Source organism: Cavia porcellus, unplaced genomic scaffold (assembly GCF_034190915.1).
Source record: "Cavia porcellus strain 051 isolate PalLab524CR breed Dunkin Hartley unplaced genomic scaffold, mCavPor4.1 scaffold_17, whole genome shotgun sequence".
Classification (NCBI taxonomy): domain Eukaryota; kingdom Metazoa; phylum Chordata; class Mammalia; order Rodentia; family Caviidae; genus Cavia; species Cavia porcellus.
Genome location: NW_026947500.1, coordinates 61,179,529 through 61,190,596, shown reverse-complemented (window position 1 = coordinate 61,190,596; position 11,068 = coordinate 61,179,529). Strand labels below are relative to the sequence as shown.

Sequence of the window (11,068 nt, the reverse complement as noted above, 5' to 3'; positions counted from 1 at the left end):
AATCTTTATGGCCTAGCCTAGACAGATAAGGGGAGAGGGAGGCAATAAGGCACCATACAGAACAGAAAATGGTGGTTATGTTTTTCTTCCTTTCTGGGGAAGGGGATCAAGGTCAGGTAAAGGGTTATGCTAATAAGCAAATCTCCCTGCACACAAGCAAGTTACTTCAAACAAGTGTAAATTAGAGGGCCAGCCTAGTTTTCTTTAGCTCTTTAGTGGAGAATAGAGGCGCCTAACGACCCTTGTTAGCTTGTTTTAGCACAACTTCTGTTATGTACAGGGCAACAATGGTTAACACATCAATTAGGTAAGGTTTTACAACTCTTTACAGAAGAGAGCATAGCTTAACATGTCAATTAGGTCATCAAAAGGGCAAAGGAGAACACATACATAAGCCGTGTTTCAGGTTTTGTTATAATACACATATAACGAAGCTATTTTCTTAGAGTACAACATATCCATTCATTGGTCAATGCGCATTTAGGCAGTTTCCAAGATTTAGCTCTTACAAACTGTGCCACTGTAAACATGGATATGCATCTATCTCTGTGGCATGATGCTTTTAATTTTTTCATGAAGATACCAAGAAGAAGAATTGCCCGGTCAAAAGGAACCTCTTATTTTACTTTTCTGGGGACTCTCCACACTGATTCTCCACAGTGGCTGCACCAGTCTACACTCCTACCAACAGTGGAGGAGGGTTCCTTTTCCCCACAGCCTCTCTAGCGTTTGTGACTGGTTGATTGCTTGATAATAGCCCTTATTTCATGTCTGGTTCCAAATGAATTTGAGGAATGTTTTCCTCTAATCCTCTATGATACGCACTTGGTATTTTGATCAGGATTGCACTTAATCTGTGTAACAATTTCAGGATTATATTGGTTCTTCCTGCTAAGGACAAAGAGTATCTTTCCGTTTTTTTGGCTATCCTTCTGAATCTCCTTTTTCAGAGTAGTGTAGTTTTCAATCTTTTACTTGCTTTATGAGATTGACTCCTGGGTATTTCATTTTTGGGGACGTTGAAAGGTGTTTCATTAATTTTTCTCTCAGTGAGTTTGTTACTCGTATACAAGAAGGCTATTGATTTTTGGCTGTTGACTTTCTATTCAACTACACTACTTATTTACTTACTTAATCTGCTTACTTAATCTAGAAGTCTTTTGGTGGAGTTTGGAGATCTTCTATGTAGAGCATCATGTGATCTGCAAATAATGATAATTTAACTTCTTTTCCTATTTTTATTCCTTTTATTTCTCCCTCTTCTCTGATTGCTCTGGCTAATATTTCTAGAACTATAATGAATAGGAGTGGTGATAATGGACATCCTTGTCTTGTTCCTGATTTTAGAGTAAATGCTTTCAATTTTTGTTCACTTACTACAATGTTGGCTGTTTGGTTTGTCATAGATGGCTTTTATCAGGTTGAGATAAAGACCATTGATTCTAGTTTTCTGTTGTTCTTTTTTTTATCATGATGGGTGTTGAATTTTTTAAATGTTTTTTGAGACAGGGTCACTCCATGTAGCTCAGGCTGCTCTTGGGCTGACTTTGTAGCCCTGGCTGGTCTTGAACTTGCAACGATCCTCCTGCCTCAGCCTCCCGAATGCTGGGACTACAGGAGTGCACCACCACATCCAGCTCCCCTCCTCTTAAAACCACCAATGCCATCGTGACCCAAGCTCCCCCTTCAGATACCCCTAACATACAATTTGGGGGATTATGTTTCTAGCCCATGAACTTTTGGGGGGCACATTCCAACCACAGCAGTGGATGAACCCCAATTCATATCATCTGTCTCCACCTGCATGGATCACTGTCATCCATACACAGCCACTGGTTCTGTGTCCCTGGACACATTTCGCAGGACGGCCTGGGATTGGTGGGGGAGCAGTTAGAGGGGACACAGATTCAGTGAACAAGAGGAGATGGAGGGAGGGACCAAGAAACCACAGGCAAGGAACAACATCCCCCCACCCACTGTCAGCTGGGAGGAGCAAGGCGGCCTGCGGGGAAGGCCCAAGGGGCTGGGGCGTGACTGTGTGGGAACAGCGCTCAGAGAAGGACACAGTGGGGCTGGCCCTGGCCTTGTGGTAGCAGCAGGGAAATGGACAGTGAGCTCCCAAAGGTAATCGCCTTGTGGGAGGAGTCAGGGTCCTGCTGCCAGGTCTGCGTTGCAAGGGGGCCTGCGGGAGCGGGGGTGGGGGATGGGGGTGGGGGTGTGGGGGGTGAGGAACCGCTGGAATGCCCATCTGGAGGGGAGTTGGAACAGGAAAACGGGGCTGCAGTAGAGCCAGGCCCTGCACGCATGGTGCCCTGGGTTTGATTCTCAGCATGGTAAAAAAATTATAATAAATGAAAATTTTTTTTAAAAGAAAAGGTTAGCTAGTCATGGTGGTGCACATCTGTAATCCAAGCATTCAGGAGGTTGGGCCAAAAGGATTGCTGCAAGGTCAGGACCAGCCTGGGGTACACAGTAACACCCTGTCTCACAAAGAAAAGAAAAGAAAAAGATTGACTTGAAATGAAATATTACACAAGAGGAAAAAGGAATGGATGGTGCTGTCTATGTCTCTCCCTTTCTCTCTCTCTCTCTCTCTCTCTCTCTCTCTCTCTCTCTCTCTCTCTCTCTCCTTCCCTTCTGCTTTCCCTCTTCCCACACTATTTTAAGCTCTGGCTTGATGTAAATATATCTCAGAAACATCCTGTTGAGTGCAAAAGAGAGCTGAGTTATGCCAAGCTCACTGCAGAATTCTCAACCCCAGGGAGAGCATGTTGTTATTTTCAGCCACTGAATTTGGGGCGGCAGGAGTTAACGATTACAAATGGTCTGAAAAGCTAAGCATCTAAAAATAAAACTCCCCTGCAAGTCACTAGCAGAAAATAGAAAAGAATAGGAGGAAATGGATTTTACATCCCAGACGGAGGAGCTCCTTCTGCGCTTCAGAACAGTGTCAGGAACAGCAGAGCGACACCACGCCGGCCCCACTCAAAGCGTAAAGAGCTTGCACAGTCGATTTAGGTTAGTATTCCAACCAGGAGATCAACAGGCCGGTGAGAGAGGTCACAGACTGTTGTGGTTTGTGTCTGGCCGTCTCCCGCAAAGTCTCCTGCAGGCATGGAGCTGGGCTTTTCAGGGGCAGCTGAATCCAGAGGCTGTGACTGATTCACGGTCCAGGGCCGAGACTACAGGGGTGAGTCCTATCCCTGCCTCGGCGGGCAGCCTGCACACAGTATAAGGGCCCGAAAGAGGTTTGCTCGCTCTCTCCCTTCTCCTCGGTTGTTGTGTTTGATGTCTTCTACGGCCAGGAATGGTTGGCTTCTGCCATGTGCCTCCCTGCCCTGGAGCCAGCTGATGACAAACTGAAACCTCCACAAACTGTGAGCAAATAAACCTTTCCCTGAAAGGATCTTGCCCTAGAATGAATTACTGTATGGTTATGGTGATGTCTAATGTGGCGGAAGGCCCAAACAGGACCACCTACCACTTCCTGCTTCTTCCTCAGCCCTACCTGCAACTCCCCTTCCTGTTTGTATGAAGAAAGCTCCTCGGGTGTCAGCGATGCCCGCCCTAAGCACCCCCATATGTCCCATACCCCCGTATTCCGGTGGAAGGAGACAGCCCAGCCACCATGGGTCGTGTGCGCCTTTCCACATTCTCATCTCAATAAACCTGTTCTTTTTGTACTTTTGCTTTTCATTCCCTCTTTAACTTTGGGGGTTGAGTACTTTTGTCTCAGTAATGAGAATAGTAACTAAGGCACCAACACCCCAATGAGGGTGGGGGTGTGGTTTAGGGTGAACCCCCTTGGTAGGCCAGCATGAGACTGTAGGTTCCATCCCTAGCACTGCAAAACAAACAAACAAACAACAACAAAACCCCAATAGCCCCAAGGAAACAAGAAACCAGCCGCCCCAGTTCACTGTTAAGTGCTTGTTGGGAATCGCGAATTCACACTGGCTAAATAAGCAGCCCTGCCTCCGGGATCAGTGGAGGTTTGGGGTTCTGGTATTGCCCTTTTGAGACTTCCCTTGAACCCTTTTGGGATTGGATATCCTTTCCCACCCACTAAGGCTTAAGTAAAACTACTAAGATTAAAAAGAACACCCCAGAGAAAGGTGCTCCTCCACATAGAGTCATCCCCACTGTCTGGAGTCACCGGGCACTATCTGTTGGTGAGTCATGGCCGCTGACTCTCCTGCTGACCTAGAGCTGGTCTTCCCCAGCCGTCCCACACAGTTCACGCCTGGTAAATGGTGGCCGGCTCACGGTATCTCGGTCTCTACCCATCCTGAGGCGCTGCCTTCCCAGCCCGCATCGTGTATTACTAACTTTGTCTGTTCACATTCCAGCCTTTTGCCATCCCTCTTACAAGCAGTGGGGCGTGGCAAGGTCCGCACCCCACACCTTTTATTACCGAACCTGGCTTGGGCTCGCTGCTCGGACCATCAGTCACAGCTCTCTGGGGAGCATCTGACCACGCACATCAAGGGCCACGACACGCTTGTCCTACTGCAAATCGGGCCGCTGCTTCAGTGAGTCCTTTCTGAAGGAGCAGGGGAAGTCTGTAAATATCTGCAGACTGCTGGCCTGGCGTGAGTGTGGGGTTGCATCCAGCTGCTGCAGAGCCTAGGCACTGGGGCAGGCAGACGTAAGCCCAGGAACGTGATCGAGGCTACTAAGGGCCACTTTACAATTCTCTGGAACAAAATGAGAACTGGCTTGATGTATAATAGTTTAGGGAAAGAGCATGGTTACAAAGGGATGCAATGTGGCCCAGGGGCAGAGCCTTAGCCTGCCGAGAACAGAACCTGGGTTCCATCCATGGCACTGCCAGGCAGAGAAGAGACAGAGACAGAGAGAGACAGAGAGAGACAGAGACAGAGACTCAGAGACAGAGACAGATAGAGACAGAGACAGACAAAGAGACAGAGACGGAGACAGAAAGAGAGAGACAGAGACAGACAAAGAGACAGAGACGGAGACAGAAAGAGAGAGACAGAGACAGACAGAGACAGAGACGGAGACAGATAGAGACAGAGACAGACAAAGAGACAGAGAGACAGAGACAAACAGGCAGAGACAGAGAGAGACAGACAGAGAGACAAAAAGAGACAGTGACCGAGAGATACAGAGACAGAGAGAGACAAAGAGACAGAAACTAAGAGAGATAGAGAGACAGGGAGAGAGAGAAAGGGAAAGAAACAGAAGAGAGGAGAGGACAAAAGAGAAGAGAAGGAAAACATGCAGGAGTGTTTTGCCTGGAGGTGGGGAGTCTGAGGGACCGCAGCCCACAGCTTGCTCTATCAATAAAGTTTTATTGGAACACAGCCATGTCCACTGTCTCTGGTTGCTTTTCTATTGTGGCAGCAGGCCAGGCCTTGTGACAGAGACTATGATCAGAAGCACCCCAGATACTATCTAACCCATTACTGAAAAAGTGCAAAAGCTGAGGCAGAAATTGGCATGTTCTAGCCCAGGATGGGCCCGTGCCTGTGATCCCAGCACTGGGGAGGCTGAGGCAGGAGGATCTCTTTGAGTTCAAGGCCAGCCTGAACTGCATAGCAAGACCTGTCTTAAAAAACAAAACAAAACAAGAGAAAGAAAGTTGTCATGTCTTGTATGATCGAGCTTGGACTTCACATACTATTATTTATAGAATTCTCTCTGTTGCGCAGGCCAGGAATCTAAGGTGATATAAGACAGACGAGAGTACTAGGTGTGAGGATGGCCGGGGCTGTCCCGTGCTGTTTTTTGATATAGTGTCTTGCTGTGTAGCCCAGGCCAGCCTTGAACTTGTGGCCCTCCTGCCTCAGGCTCCCAGTAGCTGGGATGATGGCCATACCCCTCCATGCCTGGTCTAAGTGACATCGAGTTTTGCCTTGGTCTGCAGTATGCTTGGAGTAAAATACACATATCCTCAGACTCCTTCATAGCTACAAGAGGCCACAAGATGACCACTTAAGATACTGATGGCAAAGCTTCTGAAATCGGGTATTTCCCTGATTAGAAAAGAAAAAGAAACCATTAGAATGGCAAAAAAAAAAAAAAAAAACTATCATTTTTTTGTGCTGGTCATGTTTCCCCTTTCGTGCTGCTCGGGACATGGTCGTGATGCCCAGAAGCTCAGCAACCATATTGAGATGCTAAGGACAAAGGGAGCAGGCTAAGGGGATAAAGATCCCGGTCCCCAGCAGGCCTTCTGTGTCAAAGCTGGGCTCTGAAATCCCAAACTTCGTATTATATGAGGAAAAACACTCCCACTTCCCTTCCAGTGTTCATTCAGTCCGTCGTTAGTAAGATTTTTCTTGTTTGTTTGATTTGGGACACTGCTGCTGAGTGCAATCCTGAAGCGGAACTGCTGTAGTATGAGAGAGGGATTTTGTTTTTTGTCTTCCTTCTTTCCTTTTCCCCTGTCTGTCTCTCTTTTTTTTTTTTTTTTTATATGTATGCTTTTTATTTTTTATGACAGGGTCTTGTAAGTCACTCAATTGTCCAGGCCGGGCTTGAGTCTGTGATCCTCCTGCCCCAGCCTCCCAGAGTGCTGGAATTGCAGGCATGCAGCACCTGAGTGGGTCTTTTTAAATATTTCCTTCCAGATCTGAGTTGAGACTTGAAGCCCATGGAGACAGAGAGAGAGAGAGAGTTCAGGAATGCAGCAAAAATAAGAAAACCAGGACAGCGGCCAGCCTGAAGGGGAGAAACAGCAAGGAAGCCCTGCTGCCAGCCCACTGTGTGCTGGCTGAGGACAGCAGCCCAGCCAGGAAGCTGCCTCGGTCCCCCAGCAGCCAGACCCCACCCAGACTGCGATGGTGACAACTGGAGAGGGGAGGCAACCTGACCTTCCTGCTCATTGACTGACTTTGTGAGCCCCGGGCCAGTAGCCTGAGCAACTATTGGAGGATAAAACGATAGGCGATACAGGAGCCATTGTGGGTTTCCTACTGTCCTGTCACTGTTGCATTTTGTTTCATTTTACTGTCCCGTTTTACTCCCTTTAAAATAAAAATGCATGTGGCCAGGGATGTAGCTCAGCAGCACAAGTGCCTGCTTGGCAAGCCCAACTTCTTGAGCTGGCTCTGAGTACCTAAATTAAATTAAATTAAATTAAAAAGTGCAATGGATTTTTAAAAAAATTTCCTTCTAAATAATTAAATAGGGGCCCACAGTGATTTGACTTGGTGGGGTGTCGTGACTTTCAGTCGGTGTGAGAGAGGTTAGGGTCAGGCAGAAACCAAACTGCCACCGAGGGCTTCTGCCCGCGGGGTTTTTGGGGTGACCCCCTCTCGGTTGCTTGGTGGGGGCAGAGAGTAGGGCGGTTACGAGGAGGGAAACAACCCACGCCACGGAGCCGGAGCCAACAGACCCGTGCAGCACAGAGCCCAGACCAGCCTCAAGCCGGTTGCAAACCCCAGCAGCCTGCCCAGACCTGGCACCCAGCCCCAGCCACCAGGAAGGCGCGGGTGTCAGCACTGCCTGTGACTTTCACCGCGATCTGTTCTCCACAACCTGCCGCGGCAGAACGAGGCTTATTCCACGGACCGCCAGGGCCTGGGCTTGGTCAGGCCCAGCCACGGGGACCTCGCCCAGCGTCCGGGCCGAGGTCTATGAACCGCAGCCGCTTCTGTTTTTATTTTATTTTATTTTTTATTTTGCTTTTTCGAGACAGGATCTCACCATGTAGTCCAGGCTGGACTTGAGCTCGCTGTGGAAACGCAGTCCCTCAGGTCATACCTTAAAAACCGGGTGTGGCACTCGGATCTAATCCCAGCGCCGGGAGGCTGAGGCAGGAGGACTGCCACAAGTTCGAGGCCCGTTTGGGCTGCACAGCAAGACAAAAATAAAAACAAAAAATACCCCAGCTCCCCAGTATTTAGTTATCACAACAGGAGACGCTGTAGACACACAGCTGGATGAGGCATGGAAATAACTGTCCCCAAGTCAGAAATCCAAATCCACAGTCCCCTTGTAGGGCCCCCAGGAAGTGGGGGGTGAGGGAAGCCGTGGGTGCCAGGCTGTGGGTGCCAGGCTGCGGGCTGACTTCCAAGGAAAGGGCAAGCAAACAGTCAGGGTTAGGTGGGCTGCTCTGGGTGATTGTAGCAATCTGGAGGTGGGGGGCTGCCCCTGCTGCCTGGGTCAGGGCACACAGATGCTGGAGGGAGTCGGGGTACCCTAGATGCTCGGCCTTGGTCTGGGCTTTGGACGGGCTGCTTTGTGTTTGAAAGTCGTGTTCCTGGGCAGATCACTTGTGGCTCATTATATATCTTTTTTCTTCCCTCTTTTTCTTTTTTGCTGTTGGTTTTGTTTTGTTTTGTTTGAGACAGGGTTTCACTGTGCTGTTCAGGCTGGCCTTGAACTGGCAGCAATCTCCTGCCTCAGCCTCCCAAGTGCTGGCAGTAGAAGCATCCACCACCACACCTGGCACTTGTTACTGTCTGCAGAAATCATGGCAGGGGCGAGAAAGGTTGGCACCGCGCTGAACAGCAGTTCTCCTGGGTGCTCAGGAGGCTGAGTCAAGAACATAGCAAGTTCAAGGCCAGTCTGAGGAACCCAGAGGGACTCGGCCTCAAAACCGAAGTCAGAGGGCTAAAGTCTCAGCTCAGTCTCGGGGTGCTCACCTGGTGTGTGAGGCCCTGGTTTCTGTTCCATGGTTCTGTACTGAAGAGAGGAAAAACGAGAGAGAGAAAGAAAGAAGAAAATGCAGATAGTCAGCCAGGCGTGGCTGTGCACACCTGTCATCCCAGCACTCTGGGAGGCTGAGGCAGGAGGATTGCATGTTCAAGCCCAGCCTGGGAAGGTCAGCAACATAACAAGACTTGTCTCAAAATAAAACAATAAAATAAAATAAAAAGCAAGAAAAAAATTGTAAGGGGCTAGAGGTATAGCTCAGGCCAGACACCCTGGGTTCAACCCCCAGTACCACAAAAAAGGAAAACAAAAACCCTGTCCCGTCCCCAGCCTGCCCCCTGGCTTCCTCTGAGAGCCGTCCTGTCCTATTCTTGGCACGATGCCTCCTGACACATGACACAGCCACACCTGGCACCTCAGAGCTCGTGCTGAGCAAACCTGTCCTCTTTCTGCAGGACCTGGTTTCCTGTGAGTCTAGCAACACCAGGAGACCCCACACGCTTGACGGACGGGTCAGCCCTTCTAGGCGGCGGGCCCCTCCCTGGTGCCTTCCTCAGCGGGAGCTCTGCTCCCTGACACTGGGCTGTCACCATCTCCACCCTGGCCTCCTCTTCTGTTTGCTCCAGGCTGTTTGTCTTCGCTGGTATCAGATTGCAGACGGTAAGAAGTCACGGGTGTGGGCACACAGGGGTACAGGTGACTCAGCCATGGGAACTGCTGGGGGCCAGGGCAGCCAGGTGGCACCATGCAGCTCTCAGATGTACCTGATCTGCCCCGCAGCCACCCCAGCTGTGGGACCGTGTCCCCCAGATAAGGCTGCATCGGCAGGAAGGTTCACGGCAGGTGCACCTGGGCTGCAGCTTCTTGGCAGTAGGGTATAAATTCCAGAGCAGCCCAACCCAGAGCGCCACAGACCGAGGTGGCTCTGAGAAACGGGCTCCTAGCCAGGCGTGGGGGGCCAGGCCTGTGATCCCAGCAGGGGAGGCTGAGGCAGGAGGATCGCTGGGTTCAAGACCAGCTGGGCCACTTAATGTTTCACACAAAACAAAACTAACCTAGTTCAATAAAAAACTGAACTCCTAGACACTGAAGTAGGTCAAGGTGTGCTCGTAACAGTGGTTTAGGTGTTTCGGGCCGGCTAAGTGCTTTGGGCCTGGTTGTGACTTTCATGTTTTTATTATTCTCATGTTCCTCATGGGAGCTGACGCATGCACATAACACAGTTTAATTCCTTTTTTCATCCCCCTTTCCTTCTCTCCTTTCTCCTCCCTCCATCTCTTGCTCCCCTTCCCTTTTGCAAAACAAAACCAAAAATAACCAAAGCAAAAAAAATCCCGGTTTCTTGTTAAGTGTTTAATTTCTTTGCTCTTTAATTTCTTAATACTTTGGATTCTCATACGCAAGAAACTATGTGGTATTTAAATTTATTTTACCTAGTGTTTTTTTCTTTTTTGATGCAAGATCTCACTATGTAGCCCAGGTTGACCTCAAATTCACGTCAATCCTCCTGCCTCAGCCTCCCAAATGCTGGGATGACCAGTGTGCTTACCATCAGTCTGGCTGCATGTACTCACCTCCTCCAGGAAGCCCTGCCTGATTTACCTGCCGGACTTCGGCCCCTCAGCTTGGCCTCCACCCCTCCTCGCCTTCCTTCTGCCCCAACCCTGGACTCCTGATGCTCTGGACCTGCTATTTGTCCCCGGCAGGGCCCAGCCAGGAACCAGGTCCCAGCCTTTCCCGGGCCACAGCTCTGCTGGCACGAGGTGGGTGCCAAGCAGGTGAACGGCCGGCCGCCTGTGGTCCCTCTGCCTCGACTGGCTCTGCAGCCTTGCCTACCGGTCTGAACAGGCAGAGGGGCAGAGACAGAGCGGAGCTGACGCCCACTGTGCCCTGGCTCCCCGTTGGGCCTGCAGCCTGACCCACCTCCCTGTCACCCAGATCAGAGCCGAACGCTGTCACCTTCCACCGAGAGCGGCCGCCCCCACTCTGGACCTGGTGGATGAAGCCAAAGCCAGCTCCAGGCAGGAACTGCAGGCGGAGCAAGGGGCACAGACGGTCCCAGGCTGCGGTGCTGTGGGGCAGGGCCCGGGCAGGGCTGGAGAGAGTGGGTCTGGAGAGGCTCGGGGCTGGGGGGCCCAGGATGCAGTGTGAGGTAACCGTGTTAGAGTCACTAACTTAAAGATCACAGCATGCGATCTATTAAACATTGCTCTGCTCCTATTGTCTGGTTTTGAAATTGTGCTTTTTTAATTTTTTTTTTTTTTTTTGTCTTTTTGAGACAGGGTCTCACTATGCAATTCAGGCTGGACTTGAGCTCACTTTGTATCCCAGGCTGGTCTCAAACTCGCAATGATCCTCCCACTTCAGCCTCCTGAGTGTTGGGATTATAGGCGTGATCGACCACGCCTGGCTTGAAATTGTGCCTTTTTTTTTTTTTTTTTTT

General features: G+C 50.0%; 1 long non-coding RNA gene across 2 annotated transcripts; it reads left to right on the top strand.

Moving 5' to 3' along the window:
* The first annotated feature begins 9,004 nt into the window (after positions 1 to 9,004).
* On the top strand, positions 9,005 to 10,845 carry LOC106027538 (uncharacterized). Of its 2 annotated transcripts, none has more exons than XR_010040529.1 (3): positions 9,005 to 9,285; positions 10,087 to 10,388; positions 10,564 to 10,845. It is a non-coding gene; the product is annotated as an uncharacterized LOC106027538 (long non-coding RNA). The 2 variants fall into 2 exon arrangements; XR_001201129.2 differs by having other exon boundaries at positions 9,010 to 9,285; positions 10,209 to 10,388.
* Positions 10,846 to 11,068: the final 223 nt, after the last annotated feature.